Source organism: Ambystoma mexicanum, unplaced genomic scaffold (assembly GCF_040938575.1).
Source record: "Ambystoma mexicanum isolate Mex_15411 unplaced genomic scaffold, UKY_AmexF1_1 Mex_scaf10, whole genome shotgun sequence".
In the NCBI taxonomy this organism is placed as follows: Eukaryota; Metazoa; Chordata; class Amphibia; order Caudata; family Ambystomatidae; genus Ambystoma; species Ambystoma mexicanum.
The window spans coordinates 418,446-437,500 of NW_027182325.1; the positions used below are offsets into that span (position 1 = coordinate 418,446).

The following is a 19,055-nucleotide window of genomic DNA, read 5'->3' on the forward strand; positions in this document are numbered from 1 at the left end:
CTGCAACAGACACAGGATGGATGAATTAAAGTTATCCTACCAGACATAGGAGTCCTGAATGGGCCCACCAGTCTTATATATCTCGCCTGATCGAGCCTGATCGAGCGATGAGCGTGGTATCATGTTGCAAGTGGCTGCATGGCTTAGCTTACTAAATGCAAATGCATAAGAGTAATATTCTTAGCATTCCTAGAGCCTACGGCCACACCACACTGAATGCACCCGATCTCGTCTGATCTCGGAAGTTAAGCAGTGTCAGGCCTAGTTAGTACCTGGATGGGAGACCGCCTGGGAATACCAGGTGCTGTAGGCTTTTTTGTGCTCCAAGTTCAGGAAGTGAGCCCTTTCTCAATTGCCTTTTAAAACTGCAAGGTCTAGCCGACTAGATGCTTAAAAGTACAACACTCACTAGGCCCAGAGCCTACGGCCACACCACACTGAATGCGCCTGATCTCGTCTGATCTCAGAAGCTAAGCAGTGTCGGGCCTAGTTAGTACCTGGATGGGAGACCGCCTGGGAATACCAGGTGCTGTAGGCTTTTTTGTACTCCAAGTTCAGGAAGTGAGCCATTTCTCAATTGCCTCTCAAAACTGCAAGGTCTAGCCGACTAGATGCTTAAAAGTACAAAACTCACTAGGCCCAGAGCCTACGGCCACACCACACTGAATGCGCCCGATCTCGTCTGATCTCGGAAGCTAAGCAGTGTCGGGCCTAGTTAGTACCTGGATGGGAGACCACCTGGGAATACCAGGTGCTGTAGGCTTTTTTGTGCTCCAAGTTCAGGAAGTGAGCCATTTCACAATTGCCTTTCAAAACTGCAAGGTCTAGCCGACTAGATGCTTAAAAGTACAAAACTCACTAGGCCCAGAGCCTACGGCCACACCACACTGAATGCGCCCGATCTCGGAAGCTAAGCAGGGTCGGGCCTAGTTAGTACCTGGATGGGAGACCGCCTGGGAATACCAGGTGCTGTAGGCTTTTTTGTGCTCCAAGTTCAGGAAGTGAGCCATTTCTCAATTGCCTTTCAAAATTGCAAGGTCTAGCTGACTAGATGCTTAAAAGTACAAAACTCACTAGGCCCAGAGCCTACGGCCACACCACACTGATTGCGCCCGATCTCGTCTGATCTCGGAAGCTAAGCAGTGTCGGGCCTCGTTAGTACCTGGATGGGAGACCGCCTGGGAATACCAGGTGCTGTAGGCTTTTTTGTGCTCCAAGTTCAGGAAGTGAGCCATTTCTCAATTGCCTTTCAAAACTGCAAGGTCTAGCTGACTAGATGCTTAAAAGTACAAAACTCACTAGGCCCAGAGCCTACGGCCACACCACACTGATTGCGCCCGATCTCGTCTGATCTCGGAAGCTAAGCAGTGTCGGGCCTAGTTAGTACCTGGATGGGAGACCACCTGGGAATACCAGGTGCTGTAGGCTTTTTTGTGCTCCAAGTTCAGGAAGTGAGCCATTTCACAATTGCTTTTCAAAACTGCAAGGTCTAGCCGACTAGATGCTTAAAAGTACAAAACTCACTAGGCCCAGAGCCTACGGCCACACCACACTGAATGCGCCCAATCTCGACTGATCTCGGAAGTTAAGCAGTGTCAGGCCTAGTTAGTACCTGGATGGGAGACCGCCTGGGAATACCAGGTGCTGTAGGCTTTTTTGTGCTCCAAGTTCAGGAAGTGAGCCCTTTCTCAATTGCCTTTTAAAACTGCAAGGTCTAGCCGACTAGATGCTTAAAAGTACAAAACTCACTAGGCCCAGAGCCTACGGCCACACCACACTGAATGTGCCCAATCTCGGAAGCTAAGCAGGGTCAGGCCTAGTTAGTACCTGGATGGGAGACTGCCTGGGAATACCAGGTGCTGTAGGCTTTTTTGTGCTCCATGATTAGTAATTGCGCAACTTCTCAATTATTTTTCAAATTTGGTATGTTTCCAAAATAATTGTATCCCGTTTTATAGCGGAAATGTTGGACAACATCATGAGGGCTGGAGCTACCTTTTTACATAGAATTAGCATACAGGTAGTGTGTTCATGGGTAATAAATCGACTTTCACATGTAATGCAGTACAGAGAATATTGAGTCCTTCAAGAGGCATGAAAGAAAACCATTATTGTGTTGATTGTTCTCTCCACCTCCCTGCAACAGACACAGGATGGATGAATTAAAGTTATCCTACCAGACATAGGAGTCCTGAATGGGCCCACCAGTCTTATATATCTCGCCTGATCGAGCCTGATCGAGCGATGAGCGTGGTATCATGTTGCAAGTGGCTGCATGGCTTAGCTTACTAAATGCAAATGCATAAGAGTAATATTCTTAGCATTCCTAGAGCCTACGGCCACACCACACTGAATGCACCCGATCTCGACTGATCTCGGAAGTTAAGCAGTGTCAGGCCTAGTTAGTACCTGGATGGGAGACCGCCTGGGAATACCAGGTGCTGTAGGCTTTTTTGTGCTCCAAGTTCAGGAAGTGAGCCCTTTCTCAATTGCCTTTTAAAACTGCAAGGTCTAGCCGACTAGATGCTTAATAGTACAAAACTCACTAGGCCCAGAGCCTACGGCCACACCACACTGAATGTGCCTGATCTCGTCTGATCTCAGAAGCTAAGCAGTGTCGGGCCTAGTTAGTACCTGGATGGAAGACCGCCTGGGAATACCAGGTGCTGTAGGCTTTTTTGTACTCCAAGTTCAGGAAGTGAGCCATTTCTCAATTGCCTTTCAAAACTGCAAGGTCTAGCCGACTAGATGCTTAAAAGTACAAAACTCACAAGAACCAGAGCCTACGGCCACACCACACTGAATGCGCCCGATCTCGTCTGATCTTGGAAGCTAAGCAGTGTCGGGCCTCGTTAGTACCTGGATGGGAGACCGCCTGGGAATACCAGGTGCTGTAGGCTTTTTTGTGCTCCAAGTTCAGGAAGTGAGCCATTTCTCAATTGCCTTTCAAAACTGCAAGGTCTAGCTGACTAGATGCTTAAAAGTACAAAACTCACTAGGCCCAGAGCCTACGGCCACACCACACTGATTGCGCCCGATCTCGTCTGATCTCGGAAGCTAAGCAGTGTCGGGCCTAGTTAGTACCTGGATGGGAGACCACCTGGGAATACCAGGTGCTGTAGGCTTTTTTGTGCTCCAAGTTCAGGAAGTGAGCCATTTCACAATTGCCTTTCAAAACTGCAAGGTCTAGCCGACTAGATGCTTAAAAGTACAAACTCACTAGGCCCAGAGCCTACGGCCACACCACACTGAATGCGCCCGATCTCGGAAGCTAAGCAGGGTCGGGCCTAGTTAGTACCTGGATGGGAGACTGCCTGGGAATACCAGGTGCTGTAGGCTTTTTTTGTGCTCCATGATTAGTAATTGCGCAACTTCTCAATTATTTTTCAAATTTGGTATGTTTCCAAAATAATTGTATCCCGTTTTATAGCGGAAATGTTGGACAACATCATGAGGGCTGGAGCTACCTTTTTACATAGAATTAGCATACAGGTAGTGTGTTCATGGGTAATAAATCAACTTTCACATGTAATGCAGTACAGAGAATATTGAGTCCTTCAAGAGGCATGAAAGAAAACCATTATTGTGTTGATTGTTCTCTCCACCTCCCTGCAACAGACACAGGATGGATGAATTAAAGTTATCCTACCAGACATAGGAGTCCTGAATGGGCCCACCAGTCTTATATATCTCGCCTGATCGAGCGCTGATCGAGCGATGAGCGTGGTATCATGTTGCAAGTGGCTGCATGGCTTAGCTTACTAAATGCAAATGCATAAGAGTAATATTCTTAGCATTCCTAGAGCCTACGGCCACACCACACTGAATGCACCCGATCTCGACTGATCTCGGAAGTTAAGCAGTGTCAGGCCTAGTTAGTACCTGGATGGGAGACCGCCTGGGAATACCAGGTGCTGTAGGCTTTTTTGTGCTCCAAGTTCAGGAAGTGAGCCCTTTCTCAATTGCCTTTTAAAACTGCAAGGTCTAGCCGACTAGATGCTTAAAAGTACAAAACTCACTAGGCCCAGAGCCTACGGCCACACCACACTGAATGTGCCTGATCTCGTCTGATCTCAGAAGCTAAGCAGTGTCGGGCCTAGTTAGTACCTGGATGGAAGACCGCCTGGGAATACCAGGTGCTGTAGGCTTTTTTGTACTCCAAGTTCAGGAAGTGAGCCATTTCTCAATTGCCTTTCAAAACTGCAAGGTCTAGCCGACTAGATGCTTAAAAGTACAAAACTCACAAGAACCAGAGCCTACGGCCACAGCACACTGAATGCGCCCGATCTCGTCTGATCTCGGAAGCTAAGCAGTGTCGGGCCTCGTTAATACCTGGATGGGAGACCGCCTGGGAATACCAGGTGCTGTAGGCTTTTTTGTGCTCCAAGTTCAGGAAGTGAGCCATTTCTCAATTGCCTTTCAAAACTGCAAGGTCTAGCTGACTAGATGCTTAAAAGTACAAAACTCACTAGGCCCAGAGCCTACGGCCACACCACACTGATTGCGCCCGATCTCGTCTGATCTCGGAAGCTAAGCAGTGTCGGGCCTAGTTAGTACCTGGATGGGAGACCACCTGGGAATACCAGGTGCTGTAGGCTTTTTTGTGCTCCAAGTTCAGGAAGTGAGCCATTTCTCAATTGCCTTTCAAAACTGCAAGGTCTAGCCGACTAGATGCTTAAAAGTACAAAACTCACTAAGCCCAGAGCCTACGGCCACACCACACTGAATGCGCCCGATCTCGTCTGATCTCGGAAGCTAAGCAGTGTCGGGCCTAGTTAGTACCTGGATAGGAGACCACCTGGGAATACCAGGTGCTGTAGGCTTTTTTGTGCTCCAAGTTCAGGAAGTGAGCCATTTCACAATTGCCTTTCAAAACTGCAAGGTCTAGCCGACTAGATGCTTAAAAGTACAAACTCACTAGGCCCAGAGCCTACGGCCACACCACACTGAATGCCCCCGATCTCGGAAGCTAAGCAGGGTCGGGCCTAGTTAGTACCTGGATGGGAGACTGCCTGGGAATACCAGGTGCTGTAGGCTTTTTTTGTGCTCCATGATTAGTAATTGCGCAACTTCTCAATTATTTTTCAAATTTGGTATGTTTCCAAAATAATTGTATCCCGTTTTATAGCGGAAATGTTGGACAACATCATGAGGGCTGGAGCTACCTTTTTACATAGAATTAGCATACAGGTAGTGTGTTCATGGGTAATAAATCGACTTTCACATGTAATGCAGTACAGAGAATATTGAGTCCTTCAAGAGGCATGAAAGAAAACCATTATTGTGTTGATTGTTCTCTCCACCTCCCTGCAACAGACACAGGATGGATGAATTAAAGTTATCCTACCAGACATAGGAGTCCTGAATGGGCCCACCAGTCTTATATATCTCGCCTGATCGAGCCTGATCGAGCGATGAGCGTGGTATCATGTTGCAAGTGGCTGCATGGCTTAGCTTACTAAATGCAAATGCATAAGAGTAATATTCTTAGCATTCCTAGAGCCTACGGCCACACCACACTGAATGCACCCGATCTCGACTGATCTCGGAAGTTAAGCAGTGTCAGGCCTAGTTAGTACCTGGATGGGAGACCGCCTGGGAATACCAGGTGCTGTAGGCTTTTTTGTGCTCCAAGTTCAGGAAGTGAGCCCTTTCTCAATTGCCTTTTAAAACTGCAAGGTCTAGCCGACTAGATGCTTAAAAGTACAAAACTCAGTAGGCCCAGAGCCTACGGCCACACCACACTGAATGTGCCTGATCTCGTCTGATCTCAGAAGCTAAGCAGTGTCGGGCCTAGTTAGTACCTGGATGGAAGACCGCCTGGGAATACCAGGTGCTGTAGGCTTTTTTGTACTCCAAGTTCAGGAAGTGAGCCATTTCTCAATTGCCTTTCAAAACTGCAAGGTCTAGCCGACTAGATGCTTAAAAGTACAAAACTCACAAGAACCAGAGCCTACGGCCACACCACACTGAATGCGCCCGATCTCGTCTGATCTCGGAAGCTAAGCAGTGTCGGGCCTCGTTAGTACCTGGATGGGAGACCGCCTGGGAATACCAGGTGCTGTAGGCTTTTTTGTGCTCCAAGTTCAGGAAGTGAGCCATTTCACAATTGCCTTTCAAAACTGCAAGGTCTAGCCGACTAGATGCTTAAAAGTACAAAACTCACTAGGCCCAGAGCCTTCGGCCACACCACACTGAATGCGCCCGATCTCGGAAGCTAAGCAGGGTCAGGCCTAGTTAGTACCTGGATGGGAGACTGCCTGGGAATACCAGGTGCTGTAGGCTTTTTTGTGCTCCATGATTAGTAATTGCGCAACTTCTCAATTATTTTTCAAATTTGGTATGTTTCCAAAATAATTGTATCCCGTTTTATAGCGGAAATGTTGGACAACATCATGAGGGCTGGAGCTACCTTTTTACATAGAATTAGCATACAGGTAGTGTGTTCATGGGTAATAAATCGACTTTCACATGTAATGCAGTACAGAGAATATTGAGTCGTTCAAGAGGCATGAAAGAAAACCATTATTGTGTTGATTGTTCTCTCCACCTCCCTGCAACAGACACAGGATGGATGAATTAAAGTTATCCTACCAGACATAGGAGTCCTGAATGGGCCCACCAGTCTTATATATCTCGCCTGATCGAGCGATGAGCGTGGTATCATGTTGCAAGTGGCTGCATGGCTTAGCTTACTAAATGCAAATGCATAAGAGTAATATTCTTAGCATTCCTAGAGCCTACGGCCACACCACACTGAATGCACCCGATCTCGACTGATCTCGGAAGTTAAGCAGTGTCAGGCCTAGTTAGTACCTGGATGGGAGACCGCCTGGGAATACCAGGTGCTGTAGGCTTTTTTGTGCTCCAAGTTCAGGAAGTGAGCCCTTTCTCAATTGCCTTTTAAAACTGCAAGGTCTAGCCGACTAGATGCTTAAAAGTACAAAACTCAGTAGGCCCAGAGCCTACGGCCACACCACACTGAATGTGCCTGATCTCGTCTGATCTCAGAAGCTAAGCAGTGTCGGGCCTAGTTAGTACCTGGATGGAAGACCGCCTGGGAATACCAGGTGCTGTAGGCTTTTTTGTACTCCAAGTTCAGGAAGTGAGCCATTTCTCAATTGCCTTTCAAAACTGCAAGGTCTAGCCGACTAGATGCTTAAAAGTACAAAACTCACAAGAACCAGAGCCTACGGCCACACCACACTGAATGCGCCCGATCTCGTCTGATCTCGGAAGCTAAGCAGTGTCGGGCCTCGTTAGTACCTGGATGGGAGACCGCCTGGGAATACCAGGTGCTGTAGGCTTTTTTGTGCTCCAAGTTCAGGAAGTGAGCCATTTCTCAATTGCCTTTCAAAATTGCAAGGTCTAGCTGACTAGATGCTTAAAAGTACAAAACTCACTAGGCCCAGAGCCTACGGCCACACCACACTGATTGCGCCCGATCTCGGAAGCTAAGCAGTGTCGGGCCTCGTTAGTACCTGGATGGGAGACCGCCTGGGAATACCAGGTGCTGTAGGCTTTTTTGTGCTCCAAGTTCAGGAAGTGAGCCATTTCTCAATTGCCTTTCAAAACTGCAAGGTCTAGCTGACTAGATGCTTAAAAGTACAAAACTCACTAGGCCCAGAGCCTACGGCCACACCACACTGATTGCGCCCGATCTCGTCTGATCTCGGAAGCTAAGCAGTGTCGGGCCTAGTTAGTACCTGGATGGGAGACCACCTGGGAATACCAGGTGCTGTAGGCTTTTTTGTGCTCCAAGTTCAGGAAGTGAGCCATTTCACAATTGCCTTTCAAAACTGCAAGGTCTAGCCGACTAGATGCTTAAAAGTACAAAACTCACTAGGCCCAGAGCCTACGGCCACACCACACTGAATGCGCCCGATCTCGGAAGCTAAGCAGGGTCAGGCCTAGTTAGTACCTCGATGGGAGACTGCCTGGGAATACCAGGTGCTGTAGGCTTTTTTGTGCTCCATGATTAGTAATTGCGCAACTTCTCAATTATTTTTCAAATTTGGTATGTTTCCAAAATAATTGTATCCCGTTTTATAGCGGAAATGTTGGACAACATCATGAGGGCTGGAGCTACCTTTTTACATAGAATTAGCATACAGGTAGTGTGTTCATGGGTAATAAATCGACTTTCACATGTAATGCAGTACAGAGAATATTGAGTCCTTCAAGAGGCATGAAAGAAAACCATTATTGTGTTGATTGTTCTCTCCACCTCCCTGCAACAGACACAGGATGGATGAATTAAAGTTATCCTACCAGACATAGGAGTCCTGAATGGGCCCACCAGTCTTATATATCTCGCCTGATCGAGCCTGATCGAGCGATGAGCGTGGTATCATGTTGCAAGTGGCTGCATGGCTTAGCTTACTAAATGCAAATGCATAAGAGTAATATTCTTAGCATTCCTAGAGCCTACGGCCACACCACACTGAATGCACCCGATCTCGACTGATCTCGGAAGTTAAGCAGTGTCAGGCCTAGTTAGTACCTGGATGGGAGACCGCCTGGGAATACCAGGTGCTGTAGGCTTTTTTGTGCTCCAAGTTCAGGAAGTGAGCCCTTTCTCAATTGCCTTTTAAAACTGCAAGGTCTAGCCGACTAGATGCTTAAAAGTACAAAACTCACTAGGCCCAGAGCCTACGGCCACACCACACTGAATGTGCCTGATCTCGTCTGATCTCAGAAGCTAAGCAGTGTCGGGCCTAGTTAGTACCTGGATGGAAGACCGCCTGGGAATACCAGGTGCTGTAGGCTTTTTTGTACTCCAAGTTCAGGAAGTGAGCCATTTCTCAATTGCCTTTCAAAACTGCAAGGTCTAGCCGACTAGATGCTTAAAAGTACAAAACTCACAAGAACCAGAGCCTACGGCCACAGCACACTGAATGCGCCCGATCTCGTCTGATCTCGGAAGCTAAGCAGTGTCGGGCCTCGTTAGTACCTGGATGGGAGACCGCCTGGGAATACCAGGTGCTGTAGGCTTTTTTGTGCTCCAAGTTCAGGAAGTGAGCCATTTCTCAATTGCCTTTCAAAACTGCAAGGTCTAGCTGACTAGATGCTTAAAAGTACAAAACTCACTAGGCCCAGAGCCTACGGCCACACCACACTGATTGCGCCCGATCTCGTCTGATCTCGGAAGCTAAGCAGTGTCGGGCCTAGTTAGTACCTGGATGGGAGACCACCTGGGAATACCAGGTGCTGTAGGCTTTTTTGTGCTCCAAGTTCAGGAAGTGAGCCATTTCTCAATTGCCTTTCAAAACTGCAAGGTCTAGCCGACTAGATGCTTAAAAGTACAAAACTCACTAAGCCCAGAGCCTACGGCCACACCACACTGAATGCGCCCGATCTCGTCTGATCTCGGAAGCTAAGCAGTGTCGGGCCTAGTTAGTACCTGGATGGGAGACCACCTGGGAATACCAGGTGCTGTAGGCTTTTTTGTGCTCCAAGTTCAGGAAGTGAGCCATTTCACAATTGCCTTTCAAAACTGCAAGGTCTAGCCGACTAGATGCTTAAAAGTACAAAATCACTAGGCCCAGAGCCTACGGCCACACCACACTGATTGCGCCCGATCTCGGAAGCTAAGCAGTGTCGGGCCTCGTTAGTACCTGGATGGGAGACCGCCTGGGAATACCAGGTGCTGTAGGCTTTTTTGTGCTCCAAGTTCAGGAAGTGAGCCATTTCTCAATTGCCTTTCAAAACTGCAAGGTCTAGCTGACTAGATGCTTAAAAGTACAAAACTCACTAGGCCCAGAGCCTACGGCCACACCACACTGATTGCGCCCGATCTCGTCTGATCTCGGAAGCTAAGCAGTGTCGGGCCTAGTTAGTACCTGGATGGGAGACCACCTGGGAATACCAGGTGCTGTAGGCTTTTTTGTGCTCCAAGTTCAGGAAGTGAGCCATTTCACAATTGCCTTTCAAAACTGCAAGGTCTAGCCGACTAGATGCTTAAAAGTACAAAACTCACTAGGCCCAGAGCCTACGGCCACACCACACTGAATGCGCCCGATCTCGGAAGCTAAGCAGGGTCAGGCCTAGTTAGTACCTCGATGGGAGACTGCCTGGGAATACCAGGTGCTGTAGGCTTTTTTGTGCTCCATGATTAGTAATTGCGCAACTTCTCAATTATTTTTCAAATTTGGTATGTTTCCAAAATAATTGTATCCCGTTTTATAGCGGAAATGTTGGACAACATCATGAGGGCTGGAGCTACCTTTTTACATAGAATTAGCATACAGGTAGTGTGTTCATGGGTAATAAATCGACTTTCACATGTAATGCAGTACAGAGAATATTGAGTCCTTCAAGAGGCATGAAAGAAAACCATTATTGTGTTGATTGTTCTCTCCACCTCCCTGCAACAGACACAGGATGGATGAATTAAAGTTATCCTACCAGACATAGGAGTCCTGAATGGGCCCACCAGTCTTATATATCTCGCCTGATCGAGCCTGATCGAGCGATGAGCGTGGTATCATGTTGCAAGTGGCTGCATGGCTTAGCTTACTAAATGCAAATGCATAAGAGTAATATTCTTAGCATTCCTAGAGCCTACGGCCACACCACACTGAATGCACCCGATCTCGACTGATCTCGGAAGTTAAGCAGTGTCAGGCCTAGTTAGTACCTGGATGGGAGACCGCCTGGGAATACCAGGTGCTGTAGGCTTTTTTGTGCTCCAAGTTCAGGAAGTGAGCCCTTTCTCAATTGCCTTTTAAAACTGCAAGGTCTAGCCGACTAGATGCTTAAAAGTACAAAACTCACTAGGCCCAGAGCCTACGGCCACACCACACTGAATGTGCCTGATCTCGTCTGATCTCAGAAGCTAAGCAGTGTCGGGCCTAGTTAGTACCTGGATGGAAGACCGCCTGGGAATACCAGGTGCTGTAGGCTTTTTTGTACTCCAAGTTCAGGAAGTGAGCCATTTCTCAATTGCCTTTCAAAACTGCAAGGTCTAGCCGACTAGATGCTTAAAAGTACAAAACTCACAAGAACCAGAGCCTACGGCCACAGCACACTGAATGCGCCCGATCTCGTCTGATCTCGGAAGCTAAGCAGTGTCGGGCCTCGTTAGTACCTGGATGGGAGACCGCCTGGGAATACCAGGTGCTGTAGGCTTTTTTGTGCTCCAAGTTCAGGAAGTGAGCCATTTCTCAATTGCCTTTCAAAACTGCAAGGTCTAGCTGACTAGATGCTTAAAAGTACAAAACTCACTAGGCCCAGAGCCTACGGCCACACCACACTGATTGCGCCCGATCTCGTCTGATCTCGGAAGCTAAGCAGTGTCGGGCCTAGTTAGTACCTGGATGGGAGACCACCTGGGAATACCAGGTGCTGTAGGCTTTTTTGTGCTCCAAGTTCAGGAAGTGAGCCATTTCTCAATTGCCTTTCAAAACTGCAAGGTCTAGCCGACTAGATGCTTAAAAGTACAAAACTCACTAAGCCCAGAGCCTACGGCCACACCACACTGAATGCGCCCGATCTCGTCTGATCTCGGAAGCTAAGCAGTGTCGGGCCTAGTTAGTACCTGGATGGGAGACCACCTGGGAATACCAGGTGCTGTAGGCTTTTTTGTGCTCCAAGTTCAGGAAGTGAGCCATTTCACAATTGCCTTTCAAAACTGCAAGGTCTAGCCGACTAGATGCTTAAAAGTACAAAATCACTAGGCCCAGAGCCTACGGCCACACCACACTGAATGCGCCCGATCTCGGAAGCTAAGCAGGGTCGGGCCTAGTTAGTACCTGGATGGGAGACTGCCTGGGAATACCAGGTGCTGTAGGCTTTTTTTGTGCTCCATGATTAGTAATTGCGCAACTTCTCAATTATTTTTCAAATTTGGTATGTTTCCAAAATAATTGTATCCCGTTTTATAGCGGAAATGTTGGACAACATCATGAGGGCTGGAGCTACCTTTTTACATAGAATTAGCATACAGGTAGTGTGTTCATGGGTAATAAATCGACTTTCACATGTAATGCAGTACAGAGAATATTGAGTCCTTCAAGAGGCATGAAAGAAAACCATTATTGTGTTGATTGTTCTCTCCACCTCCCTGCAACAGACACAGGATGGATGAATTAAAGTTATCCTACCAGACATAGGAGTCCTGAATGGGCCCACCAGTCTTATATATCTCGCCTGATCGAGCCTGATCGAGCGCTGATCGAGCGATGAGCGTGGTATCATGTTGCTAGTGGCTGCATGGCTTAGCTTACTAAATGCAAATGCATAAGAGTAATATTCTTAGCATTCCTAGAGCCTACGGCCACACCACACTGAATGCACCCGATCTCGACTGATCTCGGAAGTTAAGCAGTGTCAGGCCTAGTTAGTACCTGGATGGGAGACCGCCTGGGAATACCAGGTGCTGTAGGCTTTTTTGTGCTCCAAGTTCAGGAAGTGAGCCCTTTCTCAATTGCCTTTTAAAACTGCAAGGTCTAGCCGACTAGATGCTTAAAAGTACAAAACTCACTAGGCCCAGAGCCTACGGCCACACCACACTGAATGTGCCTGATCTCGTCTGATCTCAGAAGCTAAGCAGTGTCGGGCCTAGTTAGTACCTGGATGGAAGACCGCCTGGGAATACCAGGTGCTGTAGGCTTTTTTGTACTCCAAGTTCAGGAAGTGAGCCATTTCTCAATTGCCTTTCAAAACTGCAAGGTCTAGCCGACTAGATGCTTAAAAGTACAAAACTCACAAGAACCAGAGCCTACGGCCACAGCACACTGAATGCGCCCGATCTCGTCTGATCTCGGAAGCTAAGCAGTGTCGGGCCTCGTTAGTACCTGGATGGGAGACCGCCTGGGAATACCAGGTGCTGTAGGCTTTTTTGTGCTCCAAGTTCAGGAAGTGAGCCATTTCTCAATTGCCTTTCAAAACTGCAAGGTCTAGCTGACTAGATGCTTAAAAGTACAAAACTCACTAGGCCCAGAGCCTACGGCCACACCACACTGATTGCGCCCGATCTCGTCTGATCTCGGAAGCTAAGCAGTGTCGGGCCTAGTTAGTACCTGGATGGGAGACCACCTGGGAATACCAGGTGCTGTAGGCTTTTTTGTGCTCCAAGTTCAGGAAGTGAGCCATTTCTCAATTGCCTTTCAAAACTGCAAGGTCTAGCCGACTAGATGCTTAAAAGTACAAAACTCACTAAGCCCAGAGCCTACGGCCACACCACACTGAATGCGCCCGATCTCGTCTGATCTCGGAAGCTAAGCAGTGTCGGGCCTAGTTAGTACCTGGATAGGAGACCACCTGGGAATACCAGGTGCTGTAGGCTTTTTTGTGCTCCAAGTTCAGGAAGTGAGCCATTTCACAATTGCCTTTCAAAACTGCAAGGTCTAGCCGACTAGATGCTTAAAAGTACAAACTCACTAGGCCCAGAGCCTACGGCCACACCACACTGAATGCCCCCGATCTCGGAAGCTAAGCAGGGTCGGGCCTAGTTAGTACCTGGATGGGAGACTGCCTGGGAATACCAGGTGCTGTAGGCTTTTTTTGTGCTCCATGATTAGTAATTGCGCAACTTCTCAATTATTTTTCAAATTTGGTATGTTTCCAAAATAATTGTATCCCGTTTTATAGCGGAAATGTTGGACAACATCATGAGGGCTGGAGCTACCTTTTTACATAGAATTAGCATACAGGTAGTGTGTTCATGGGTAATAAATCGACTTTCACATGTAATGCAGTACAGAGAATATTGAGTCCTTCAAGAGGCATGAAAGAAAACCATTATTGTGTTGATTGTTCTCTCCACCTCCCTGCAACAGACACAGGATGGATGAATTAAAGTTATCCTACCAGACATAGGAGTCCTGAATGGGCCCACCAGTCTTATATATCTCGCCTGATCGAGCCTGATCGAGCGATGAGCGTGGTATCATGTTGCAAGTGGCTGCATGGCTTAGCTTACTAAATGCAAATGCATAAGAGTAATATTCTTAGCATTCCTAGAGCCTACGGCCACACCACACTGAATGCACCCGATCTCGACTGATCTCGGAAGTTAAGCAGTGTCAGGCCTAGTTAGTACCTGGATGGGAGACCGCCTGGGAATACCAGGTGCTGTAGGCTTTTTTGTGCTCCAAGTTCAGGAAGTGAGCCCTTTCTCAATTGCCTTTTAAAACTGCAAGGTCTAGCCGACTAGATGCTTAAAAGTACAAAACTCAGTAGGCCCAGAGCCTACGGCCACACCACACTGAATGTGCCTGATCTCGTCTGATCTCAGAAGCTAAGCAGTGTCGGGCCTAGTTAGTACCTGGATGGAAGACCGCCTGGGAATACCAGGTGCTGTAGGCTTTTTTGTACTCCAAGTTCAGGAAGTGAGCCATTTCTCAATTGCCTTTCAAAACTGCAAGGTCTAGCCGACTAGATGCTTAAAAGTACAAAACTCACAAGAACCAGAGCCTACGGCCACACCACACTGAATGCGCCCGATCTCGTCTGATCTCGGAAGCTAAGCAGTGTCGGGCCTCGTTAGTACCTGGATGGGAGACCGCCTGGGAATACCAGGTGCTGTAGGCTTTTTTGTGCTCCAAGTTCAGGAAGTGAGCCATTTCACAATTGCCTTTCAAAACTGCAAGGTCTAGCCGACTAGATGCTTAAAAGTACAAAACTCACTAGGCCCAGAGCCTTCGGCCACACCACACTGAATGTGCCCGATCTCGGAAGCTAAGCAGGGTCAGGCCTAGTTAGTACCTGGATGGGAGACTGCCTGGGAATACCAGGTGCTGTAGGCTTTTTTGTGCTCCATGATTAGTAATTGCGCAACTTCTCAATTATTTTTCAAATTTGGTATGTTTCCAAAATAATTGTATCCCGTTTTATAGCGGAAATGTTGGACAACATCATGAGGGCTGGAGCTACCTTTTTACATAGAATTAGCATACAGGTAGTGTGTTCATGGGTAATAAATCGACTTTCACATGTAATGCAGTACAGAGAATATTGAGTCGTTCAAGAGGCATGAAAGAAAACCATTATTGTGTTGATTGTTCTCTCCACCTCCCTGCAACAGACACAGGATGGATGAATTAAAGTTATCCTACCAGACATAGGAGTCCTGAATGGGCCCACCAGTCTTATATATCTCGCCTGATCGAGCGATGAGCGTGGTATCATGTTGCAAGTGGCTGCATGGCTTAGCTTACTAAATGCAAATGCATAAGAGTAATATTCTTAGCATTCCTAGAGCCTACGGCCACACCACACTGAATGCACCCGATCTCGACTGATCTCGGAAGTTAAGCAGTGTCATGCCTAGTTAGTACCTGGATGGGAGACCGCCTGGGAATACCAGGTGCTGTAGGCTTTTTTGTGCTCCAAGTTCAGGAAGTGAGCCCTTTCTCAATTGCCTTTTAAAACTGCAAGGTCTAGCCGACTAGATGCTTAAAAGTACAAAACTCACTAGGCCCAGAGCCTACGGCCACACCACACTGAATGTGCCTGATCTCGTCTGATCTCAGAAGCTAAGCAGTGTCGGGCCTAGTTAGTACCTGGATGGAAGACCGCCTGGGAATACCAGGTGCTGTAGGCTTTTTTGTACTCCAAGTTCAGGAAGTGAGCCATTTCTCAATTGCCTTTCAAAACTGCAAGGTCTAGCCGACTAGATGCTTAAAAGTACAAAACTCACAAGAACCAGAGCCTACGGCCACACCACACTGAATGCGCCCGATCTCGTCTGTTCTCGGAAGCTAAGCAGTGTCGGGCCTCGTTAGTACCTGGATGGGAGACCGCCTGGGAATACCAGGTGCTGTAGGCTTTTTTGTGCTCCAAGTTCAGGAAGTGAGCCATTTCTCAATTGCCTTTCAAAAGTGCAAGGTCTAGCTGACTAGATGCTTAAAAGTACAAAACTCACTAGGCCCAGAGCCTACGGCCACACCACACTGATTGCGCCCGATCTCGTCTGATCTCGGAAGCTAAGCAGTGTCGGGCCTAGTTAGTACCTGGATGGGAGACCACCTGGGAATACCAGGTGCTGTAGGCTTTTTTGTGCTCCAAGTTCAGGAAGTGAGCCATTTCTCAATTGCCTTTCAAAACTGCAAGGTCTAGCCGACTAGATGCTTAAAAGTACAAAACTCACTAGGCCCAGAGCCTACGGCCACACCACACTGAATGTGCCCGATCTCGGAAACTAAGCAGGGTCAGGCCTAGTTAGTACCTGGATGGGAGACTGCCTGGGAATACCAGGTGCTGTAGGCTTTTTTGTGCTCCATGATTAGTAATTGCGCAACTTCTCAATTATTTTTCAAATTTGGTATGTTTCCAAAATAATTGTATCCCGTTTTATAGCGGAAATGTTGGACAACATCATGAGGGCTGGAGCTACCTTTTTACATAGAATTAGCATACAGGTAGTGTGTTCATGGGTAATAAATCGACTTTCACATGTAATGCAGTACAGAGAATATTGAGTCCTTCAAGAGGCATGAAAGAAAACCATTATTGTGTTGATTGTTCTCTCCACCTCCCTGCAACAGACACAGGATGGATGAATTAAAGTTATCCTACCAGACATAGGAGTCCTGAATGGGCCCACCAGTCTTATATATCTCGCCTGATCGAGCCTGATCGAGCGATGAGCGTGGTATCATGTTGCAAGTGGCTGCATGGCTTAGCTTACTAAATGCAAATGCATAAGAGTAATATTCTTAGCATTCCTAGAGCCTACGGCCACACCACACTGAATGCACCCGATCTCGTCTGATCTCGGAAGTTAAGCAGTGTCAGGCCTAGTTAGTACCTGGATGGGAGACCGCCTGGGAATACCAGGTGCTGTAGGCTTTTTTGTGCTCCAAGTTCAGGAAGTGAGCCCTTTCTCAATTGCCTTTTAAAACTGCAAGGTCTAGCCGACTAGATGCTTAAAAGTACAACACTCACTAGGCCCAGAGCCTACGGCCACACCACACTGAATGCGCCTGATCTCGTCTGATCTCAGAAGCTAAGCAGTGTCGGGCCTAGTTAGTACCTGGATGGGAGACCGCCTGGGAATACCAGGTGCTGTAGGCTTTTTTGTACTCCAAGTTCAGGAAGTGAGCCATTTCTCAATTGCCTCTCAAAACTGCAAGGTCTAGCCGACTAGATGCTTAAAAGTACAAAACTCACTAGGCCCAGAGCCTACGGCCACACCACACTGAATGCGCCCGATCTCGTCTGATCTCGGAAGCTAAGCAGTGTCGGGCCTAGTTAGTACCTGGATGGGAGACCACCTGGGAATACCAGGTGCTGTAGGCTTTTTTGTGCTCCAAGTTCAGGAAGTGAGCCATTTCACAATTGCCTTTCAAAACTGCAAGGTCTAGCCGACTAGATGCTTAAAAGTACAAAACTCACTAGGCCCAGAGCCTACGGCCACACCACACTGAATGCGCCCGATCTCGGAAGCTAAGCAGGGTCGGGCCTAGTTAGTACCTGGATGGGAGACCGCCTGGGAATACCAGGTGCTGTAGGCTTTTTTGTGCTCCAAGTTCAGGAAGTGAGCCATTTCTCAATTGCCTTTCAAAATTGCAAGGTCTAGCTGACTAGATGCTTAAAAGTACAAAACTCACTAGGCCCAGAGCCTACGGCCACACCACACTGATTGCGCCCGATCTCGTCTGATCTCGGAAGCTAAGCAGTGTCGGGCCTCGTTAGTACCTGGATGGGAGACCGCCTGGGAATACCAGGTGCTGTAGGCTTTTTTGTGCTCCAAGTTCAGGAAGTGAGCCATTTCTCAATTGCCTTTCAAAACTGCAAGGTCTAGCTGACTAGATGCTTAAAAGTACAAAACTCACTAGGCCCAGAGCCTACGGCCACACCACACTGATTGCGCCCGATCTCGTCTGATCTCGGAAGCTAAGCAGTGTCGGGCCTAGTTAGTACCTGGATGGGAGACCACCTGGGAATACCAGGTGCTGTAGGCTTTTTTGTGCTCCAAGTTCAGGAAGTGAGCCATTTCACAATTGCCTTTCAAAACTGCAAGGTCTAGCCGACTAGATGCTTAAAAGTACAAAACTCACTAGGCCCAGAGCCTACGGCCACACCACACTGAATGCGCCCAATCTCGACTGATCTCGGAAGTTAAGCAGTGTCAGGCCTAGTTAGTACCTGGATGGGAGACCGCCTGGGAATACCAGGTGCTGTAGGCTTTTTTGTGCTCCAAGTTCAGGAAGTGAGCCCTTTCTCAATTGCCTTTTAAAACTGCAAGGTCTAGCCGACTAGATGCTTAAAAGTACAAAACTCACTAGGCCCAGAGCCTACGGCCACACCACACTGAATGTGCCCAATCTCGGAAGCTAAGCAGGGTCAGGCCTAGTTAGTACCTGGATGGGAGACTGCCTGGGAATACCAGGTGCTGTAGGCTTTTTTGTGCTCCATGATTAGTAATTGCGCAACTTCTCAATTATTTTTCAAATTTGGTATGTTTCCAAAATAATTGTATCCCGTTTTATAGCGGAAATGTTGGACAACATCATGAGGGCTGGAGCTACCTTTTTACATAGAATTAGCATACAGGTAGTGTGTTCATGGGTAATAAATCGACTTTCACATGTAATGCAGTACAGAGAATATTGAGTCCTTCAAGAGGCATGAAAGAAAACCATTATTGTGTTGATTGTTCTCTCCACCTCCCTGCAACAGACACAGGATGGATGAATTAAAGTTATCCTACCAGACATAGGAGTCCTGAATGGGCCCACCAGTCTTATATATCTCGCCTGATCGAGCCTGATCGAGCGATGAGCGTGGTATCATGTTGCAAGTGGCTGCATGGCTTAGCTTACTAAATGCAAATGCATAAGAGTAATATTCTTAGCATTCCTAGAGCCTACGGCCACACCACACTGAATGCACCCGATCTCGACTGATCTCGGAAGTTAAGCAGTGTCAGGCCTAGTTAGTACCTGGATGGGAGACCGCCTGGGAATACCAGGTGCTGTAGGCTTTTTTGTGCTCCAAGTTCAGGAAGTGAGCCCTTTCTCAATTGCCTTTTAAAACTGCAAGGTCTAGCCGACTAGATGCTTAATAGTACAAAACTCACTAGGCCCAGAGCCTACGGCCACACCACA

The 19,055-nt window shown here is 47.7% G+C and overlaps 53 non-coding genes and 15 pseudogenes across 53 annotated transcripts in view; all 68 read left to right on the top strand.

Moving 5' to 3' along the window:
• The first annotated feature begins 194 nt into the window (after window positions 1-194).
• On the top strand, window positions 195-313 carry LOC138548674 (5S ribosomal RNA). The gene has a single exon (XR_011292466.1). It is a non-coding gene; the product is annotated as a 5S ribosomal RNA (ribosomal RNA).
• A 106-nt stretch (window positions 314-419) lies between these two features.
• On the top strand, window positions 420-538 carry LOC138538770 (5S ribosomal RNA). Its single transcript, XR_011286858.1, has one exon. It is a non-coding gene; the product is annotated as a 5S ribosomal RNA (ribosomal RNA).
• Window positions 539-644: 106 nt separating this feature from the next.
• LOC138543934 (5S ribosomal RNA) lies at window positions 645-763 on the top strand. Its single transcript, XR_011290655.1, has one exon. It is a non-coding gene; the product is annotated as a 5S ribosomal RNA (ribosomal RNA).
• A 106-nt stretch (window positions 764-869) lies between these two features.
• LOC138542825 (5S ribosomal RNA) lies at window positions 870-978 on the top strand (annotated as a pseudogene).
• Window positions 979-1,084: 106 nt separating this feature from the next.
• LOC138536828 (5S ribosomal RNA) lies at window positions 1,085-1,203 on the top strand. Its single transcript, XR_011284989.1, has one exon. It is a non-coding gene; the product is annotated as a 5S ribosomal RNA (ribosomal RNA).
• Window positions 1,204-1,309: 106 nt separating this feature from the next.
• LOC138547449 (5S ribosomal RNA) lies at window positions 1,310-1,428 on the top strand. Its single transcript, XR_011291289.1, has one exon. It is a non-coding gene; the product is annotated as a 5S ribosomal RNA (ribosomal RNA).
• A 106-nt stretch (window positions 1,429-1,534) lies between these two features.
• Window positions 1,535-1,653, top strand: LOC138542531 (5S ribosomal RNA). Its single transcript, XR_011290510.1, has one exon. It is a non-coding gene; the product is annotated as a 5S ribosomal RNA (ribosomal RNA).
• Window positions 1,654-1,759: 106 nt separating this feature from the next.
• Window positions 1,760-1,868, top strand: LOC138547113 (5S ribosomal RNA; annotated as a pseudogene).
• Window positions 1,869-2,331: 463 nt separating this feature from the next.
• Window positions 2,332-2,450, top strand: LOC138538176 (5S ribosomal RNA). The gene has a single exon (XR_011286286.1). It is a non-coding gene; the product is annotated as a 5S ribosomal RNA (ribosomal RNA).
• A 106-nt stretch (window positions 2,451-2,556) lies between these two features.
• On the top strand, window positions 2,557-2,675 carry LOC138539416 (5S ribosomal RNA). The gene has a single exon (XR_011287483.1). It is a non-coding gene; the product is annotated as a 5S ribosomal RNA (ribosomal RNA).
• A 106-nt stretch (window positions 2,676-2,781) lies between these two features.
• LOC138540651 (5S ribosomal RNA) lies at window positions 2,782-2,900 on the top strand. Its single transcript, XR_011288691.1, has one exon. It is a non-coding gene; the product is annotated as a 5S ribosomal RNA (ribosomal RNA).
• A 106-nt stretch (window positions 2,901-3,006) lies between these two features.
• Window positions 3,007-3,125, top strand: LOC138547450 (5S ribosomal RNA). The gene has a single exon (XR_011291290.1). It is a non-coding gene; the product is annotated as a 5S ribosomal RNA (ribosomal RNA).
• A 105-nt stretch (window positions 3,126-3,230) lies between these two features.
• On the top strand, window positions 3,231-3,339 carry LOC138543261 (5S ribosomal RNA; annotated as a pseudogene).
• Window positions 3,340-3,804: 465 nt separating this feature from the next.
• On the top strand, window positions 3,805-3,923 carry LOC138538178 (5S ribosomal RNA). The gene has a single exon (XR_011286288.1). It is a non-coding gene; the product is annotated as a 5S ribosomal RNA (ribosomal RNA).
• A 106-nt stretch (window positions 3,924-4,029) lies between these two features.
• Window positions 4,030-4,148, top strand: LOC138539417 (5S ribosomal RNA). The gene has a single exon (XR_011287484.1). It is a non-coding gene; the product is annotated as a 5S ribosomal RNA (ribosomal RNA).
• Window positions 4,149-4,254: 106 nt separating this feature from the next.
• Window positions 4,255-4,373, top strand: LOC138542478 (5S ribosomal RNA). Its single transcript, XR_011290458.1, has one exon. It is a non-coding gene; the product is annotated as a 5S ribosomal RNA (ribosomal RNA).
• A 106-nt stretch (window positions 4,374-4,479) lies between these two features.
• On the top strand, window positions 4,480-4,598 carry LOC138547452 (5S ribosomal RNA). The gene has a single exon (XR_011291292.1). It is a non-coding gene; the product is annotated as a 5S ribosomal RNA (ribosomal RNA).
• Window positions 4,599-4,704: 106 nt separating this feature from the next.
• On the top strand, window positions 4,705-4,823 carry LOC138551219 (5S ribosomal RNA). Its single transcript, XR_011294948.1, has one exon. It is a non-coding gene; the product is annotated as a 5S ribosomal RNA (ribosomal RNA).
• A 105-nt stretch (window positions 4,824-4,928) lies between these two features.
• Window positions 4,929-5,037, top strand: LOC138544072 (5S ribosomal RNA; annotated as a pseudogene).
• A 464-nt stretch (window positions 5,038-5,501) lies between these two features.
• Window positions 5,502-5,620, top strand: LOC138538180 (5S ribosomal RNA). Its single transcript, XR_011286289.1, has one exon. It is a non-coding gene; the product is annotated as a 5S ribosomal RNA (ribosomal RNA).
• Window positions 5,621-5,726: 106 nt separating this feature from the next.
• Window positions 5,727-5,845, top strand: LOC138539418 (5S ribosomal RNA). The gene has a single exon (XR_011287486.1). It is a non-coding gene; the product is annotated as a 5S ribosomal RNA (ribosomal RNA).
• Window positions 5,846-5,951: 106 nt separating this feature from the next.
• Window positions 5,952-6,070, top strand: LOC138549725 (5S ribosomal RNA). The gene has a single exon (XR_011293499.1). It is a non-coding gene; the product is annotated as a 5S ribosomal RNA (ribosomal RNA).
• A 106-nt stretch (window positions 6,071-6,176) lies between these two features.
• On the top strand, window positions 6,177-6,285 carry LOC138546761 (5S ribosomal RNA; annotated as a pseudogene).
• A 453-nt stretch (window positions 6,286-6,738) lies between these two features.
• On the top strand, window positions 6,739-6,857 carry LOC138538181 (5S ribosomal RNA). Its single transcript, XR_011286290.1, has one exon. It is a non-coding gene; the product is annotated as a 5S ribosomal RNA (ribosomal RNA).
• A 106-nt stretch (window positions 6,858-6,963) lies between these two features.
• LOC138539419 (5S ribosomal RNA) lies at window positions 6,964-7,082 on the top strand. The gene has a single exon (XR_011287487.1). It is a non-coding gene; the product is annotated as a 5S ribosomal RNA (ribosomal RNA).
• A 106-nt stretch (window positions 7,083-7,188) lies between these two features.
• LOC138549726 (5S ribosomal RNA) lies at window positions 7,189-7,307 on the top strand. Its single transcript, XR_011293500.1, has one exon. It is a non-coding gene; the product is annotated as a 5S ribosomal RNA (ribosomal RNA).
• A 106-nt stretch (window positions 7,308-7,413) lies between these two features.
• Window positions 7,414-7,522, top strand: LOC138542984 (5S ribosomal RNA; annotated as a pseudogene).
• A 106-nt stretch (window positions 7,523-7,628) lies between these two features.
• Window positions 7,629-7,747, top strand: LOC138547453 (5S ribosomal RNA). Its single transcript, XR_011291293.1, has one exon. It is a non-coding gene; the product is annotated as a 5S ribosomal RNA (ribosomal RNA).
• A 106-nt stretch (window positions 7,748-7,853) lies between these two features.
• On the top strand, window positions 7,854-7,962 carry LOC138545695 (5S ribosomal RNA; annotated as a pseudogene).
• A 463-nt stretch (window positions 7,963-8,425) lies between these two features.
• Window positions 8,426-8,544, top strand: LOC138538182 (5S ribosomal RNA). Its single transcript, XR_011286291.1, has one exon. It is a non-coding gene; the product is annotated as a 5S ribosomal RNA (ribosomal RNA).
• Window positions 8,545-8,650: 106 nt separating this feature from the next.
• Window positions 8,651-8,769, top strand: LOC138539420 (5S ribosomal RNA). The gene has a single exon (XR_011287488.1). It is a non-coding gene; the product is annotated as a 5S ribosomal RNA (ribosomal RNA).
• A 106-nt stretch (window positions 8,770-8,875) lies between these two features.
• On the top strand, window positions 8,876-8,994 carry LOC138541518 (5S ribosomal RNA). Its single transcript, XR_011289523.1, has one exon. It is a non-coding gene; the product is annotated as a 5S ribosomal RNA (ribosomal RNA).
• A 106-nt stretch (window positions 8,995-9,100) lies between these two features.
• Window positions 9,101-9,219, top strand: LOC138547454 (5S ribosomal RNA). The gene has a single exon (XR_011291294.1). It is a non-coding gene; the product is annotated as a 5S ribosomal RNA (ribosomal RNA).
• A 106-nt stretch (window positions 9,220-9,325) lies between these two features.
• LOC138544048 (5S ribosomal RNA) lies at window positions 9,326-9,444 on the top strand. The gene has a single exon (XR_011290666.1). It is a non-coding gene; the product is annotated as a 5S ribosomal RNA (ribosomal RNA).
• Window positions 9,445-9,549: 105 nt separating this feature from the next.
• LOC138542985 (5S ribosomal RNA) lies at window positions 9,550-9,658 on the top strand (annotated as a pseudogene).
• Window positions 9,659-9,764: 106 nt separating this feature from the next.
• Window positions 9,765-9,883, top strand: LOC138547455 (5S ribosomal RNA). Its single transcript, XR_011291295.1, has one exon. It is a non-coding gene; the product is annotated as a 5S ribosomal RNA (ribosomal RNA).
• Window positions 9,884-9,989: 106 nt separating this feature from the next.
• On the top strand, window positions 9,990-10,098 carry LOC138545696 (5S ribosomal RNA; annotated as a pseudogene).
• Window positions 10,099-10,561: 463 nt separating this feature from the next.
• On the top strand, window positions 10,562-10,680 carry LOC138538183 (5S ribosomal RNA). The gene has a single exon (XR_011286292.1). It is a non-coding gene; the product is annotated as a 5S ribosomal RNA (ribosomal RNA).
• Window positions 10,681-10,786: 106 nt separating this feature from the next.
• Window positions 10,787-10,905, top strand: LOC138539421 (5S ribosomal RNA). Its single transcript, XR_011287489.1, has one exon. It is a non-coding gene; the product is annotated as a 5S ribosomal RNA (ribosomal RNA).
• Window positions 10,906-11,011: 106 nt separating this feature from the next.
• LOC138541519 (5S ribosomal RNA) lies at window positions 11,012-11,130 on the top strand. The gene has a single exon (XR_011289524.1). It is a non-coding gene; the product is annotated as a 5S ribosomal RNA (ribosomal RNA).
• Window positions 11,131-11,236: 106 nt separating this feature from the next.
• Window positions 11,237-11,355, top strand: LOC138547456 (5S ribosomal RNA). Its single transcript, XR_011291296.1, has one exon. It is a non-coding gene; the product is annotated as a 5S ribosomal RNA (ribosomal RNA).
• Window positions 11,356-11,461: 106 nt separating this feature from the next.
• On the top strand, window positions 11,462-11,580 carry LOC138544160 (5S ribosomal RNA). The gene has a single exon (XR_011290677.1). It is a non-coding gene; the product is annotated as a 5S ribosomal RNA (ribosomal RNA).
• A 105-nt stretch (window positions 11,581-11,685) lies between these two features.
• On the top strand, window positions 11,686-11,794 carry LOC138543262 (5S ribosomal RNA; annotated as a pseudogene).
• A 475-nt stretch (window positions 11,795-12,269) lies between these two features.
• Window positions 12,270-12,388, top strand: LOC138538184 (5S ribosomal RNA). The gene has a single exon (XR_011286293.1). It is a non-coding gene; the product is annotated as a 5S ribosomal RNA (ribosomal RNA).
• A 106-nt stretch (window positions 12,389-12,494) lies between these two features.
• LOC138539422 (5S ribosomal RNA) lies at window positions 12,495-12,613 on the top strand. Its single transcript, XR_011287490.1, has one exon. It is a non-coding gene; the product is annotated as a 5S ribosomal RNA (ribosomal RNA).
• A 106-nt stretch (window positions 12,614-12,719) lies between these two features.
• On the top strand, window positions 12,720-12,838 carry LOC138541520 (5S ribosomal RNA). The gene has a single exon (XR_011289525.1). It is a non-coding gene; the product is annotated as a 5S ribosomal RNA (ribosomal RNA).
• A 106-nt stretch (window positions 12,839-12,944) lies between these two features.
• On the top strand, window positions 12,945-13,063 carry LOC138547457 (5S ribosomal RNA). The gene has a single exon (XR_011291297.1). It is a non-coding gene; the product is annotated as a 5S ribosomal RNA (ribosomal RNA).
• A 106-nt stretch (window positions 13,064-13,169) lies between these two features.
• Window positions 13,170-13,288, top strand: LOC138551220 (5S ribosomal RNA). Its single transcript, XR_011294949.1, has one exon. It is a non-coding gene; the product is annotated as a 5S ribosomal RNA (ribosomal RNA).
• Window positions 13,289-13,393: 105 nt separating this feature from the next.
• Window positions 13,394-13,502, top strand: LOC138544073 (5S ribosomal RNA; annotated as a pseudogene).
• A 464-nt stretch (window positions 13,503-13,966) lies between these two features.
• On the top strand, window positions 13,967-14,085 carry LOC138538185 (5S ribosomal RNA). The gene has a single exon (XR_011286294.1). It is a non-coding gene; the product is annotated as a 5S ribosomal RNA (ribosomal RNA).
• A 106-nt stretch (window positions 14,086-14,191) lies between these two features.
• LOC138539424 (5S ribosomal RNA) lies at window positions 14,192-14,310 on the top strand. Its single transcript, XR_011287491.1, has one exon. It is a non-coding gene; the product is annotated as a 5S ribosomal RNA (ribosomal RNA).
• Window positions 14,311-14,416: 106 nt separating this feature from the next.
• On the top strand, window positions 14,417-14,535 carry LOC138549727 (5S ribosomal RNA). Its single transcript, XR_011293501.1, has one exon. It is a non-coding gene; the product is annotated as a 5S ribosomal RNA (ribosomal RNA).
• Window positions 14,536-14,641: 106 nt separating this feature from the next.
• LOC138547018 (5S ribosomal RNA) lies at window positions 14,642-14,750 on the top strand (annotated as a pseudogene).
• A 453-nt stretch (window positions 14,751-15,203) lies between these two features.
• On the top strand, window positions 15,204-15,322 carry LOC138542422 (5S ribosomal RNA). Its single transcript, XR_011290404.1, has one exon. It is a non-coding gene; the product is annotated as a 5S ribosomal RNA (ribosomal RNA).
• Window positions 15,323-15,428: 106 nt separating this feature from the next.
• On the top strand, window positions 15,429-15,547 carry LOC138539425 (5S ribosomal RNA). The gene has a single exon (XR_011287492.1). It is a non-coding gene; the product is annotated as a 5S ribosomal RNA (ribosomal RNA).
• A 106-nt stretch (window positions 15,548-15,653) lies between these two features.
• Window positions 15,654-15,772, top strand: LOC138540943 (5S ribosomal RNA). Its single transcript, XR_011288966.1, has one exon. It is a non-coding gene; the product is annotated as a 5S ribosomal RNA (ribosomal RNA).
• Window positions 15,773-15,878: 106 nt separating this feature from the next.
• LOC138547458 (5S ribosomal RNA) lies at window positions 15,879-15,997 on the top strand. Its single transcript, XR_011291298.1, has one exon. It is a non-coding gene; the product is annotated as a 5S ribosomal RNA (ribosomal RNA).
• A 106-nt stretch (window positions 15,998-16,103) lies between these two features.
• On the top strand, window positions 16,104-16,212 carry LOC138545805 (5S ribosomal RNA; annotated as a pseudogene).
• A 463-nt stretch (window positions 16,213-16,675) lies between these two features.
• Window positions 16,676-16,794, top strand: LOC138548675 (5S ribosomal RNA). Its single transcript, XR_011292467.1, has one exon. It is a non-coding gene; the product is annotated as a 5S ribosomal RNA (ribosomal RNA).
• Window positions 16,795-16,900: 106 nt separating this feature from the next.
• Window positions 16,901-17,019, top strand: LOC138538782 (5S ribosomal RNA). The gene has a single exon (XR_011286869.1). It is a non-coding gene; the product is annotated as a 5S ribosomal RNA (ribosomal RNA).
• Window positions 17,020-17,125: 106 nt separating this feature from the next.
• LOC138544275 (5S ribosomal RNA) lies at window positions 17,126-17,244 on the top strand. The gene has a single exon (XR_011290689.1). It is a non-coding gene; the product is annotated as a 5S ribosomal RNA (ribosomal RNA).
• A 106-nt stretch (window positions 17,245-17,350) lies between these two features.
• LOC138542826 (5S ribosomal RNA) lies at window positions 17,351-17,459 on the top strand (annotated as a pseudogene).
• A 106-nt stretch (window positions 17,460-17,565) lies between these two features.
• On the top strand, window positions 17,566-17,684 carry LOC138536829 (5S ribosomal RNA). The gene has a single exon (XR_011284990.1). It is a non-coding gene; the product is annotated as a 5S ribosomal RNA (ribosomal RNA).
• A 106-nt stretch (window positions 17,685-17,790) lies between these two features.
• Window positions 17,791-17,909, top strand: LOC138547459 (5S ribosomal RNA). The gene has a single exon (XR_011291299.1). It is a non-coding gene; the product is annotated as a 5S ribosomal RNA (ribosomal RNA).
• A 106-nt stretch (window positions 17,910-18,015) lies between these two features.
• LOC138542532 (5S ribosomal RNA) lies at window positions 18,016-18,134 on the top strand. The gene has a single exon (XR_011290511.1). It is a non-coding gene; the product is annotated as a 5S ribosomal RNA (ribosomal RNA).
• Window positions 18,135-18,240: 106 nt separating this feature from the next.
• On the top strand, window positions 18,241-18,349 carry LOC138547114 (5S ribosomal RNA; annotated as a pseudogene).
• A 463-nt stretch (window positions 18,350-18,812) lies between these two features.
• LOC138538186 (5S ribosomal RNA) lies at window positions 18,813-18,931 on the top strand. The gene has a single exon (XR_011286295.1). It is a non-coding gene; the product is annotated as a 5S ribosomal RNA (ribosomal RNA).
• A 106-nt stretch (window positions 18,932-19,037) lies between these two features.
• The window catches only part of LOC138539427 (5S ribosomal RNA), a 119-nt gene continuing 101 nt past the window's right edge, over window positions 19,038-19,055 (top strand). Inside the window, exon 1 of the ribosomal RNA XR_011287494.1 lies at window positions 19,038-19,055. This exon is cut by the window's right edge and continues 101 nt beyond it. This is a non-coding gene — a ribosomal RNA (5S ribosomal RNA).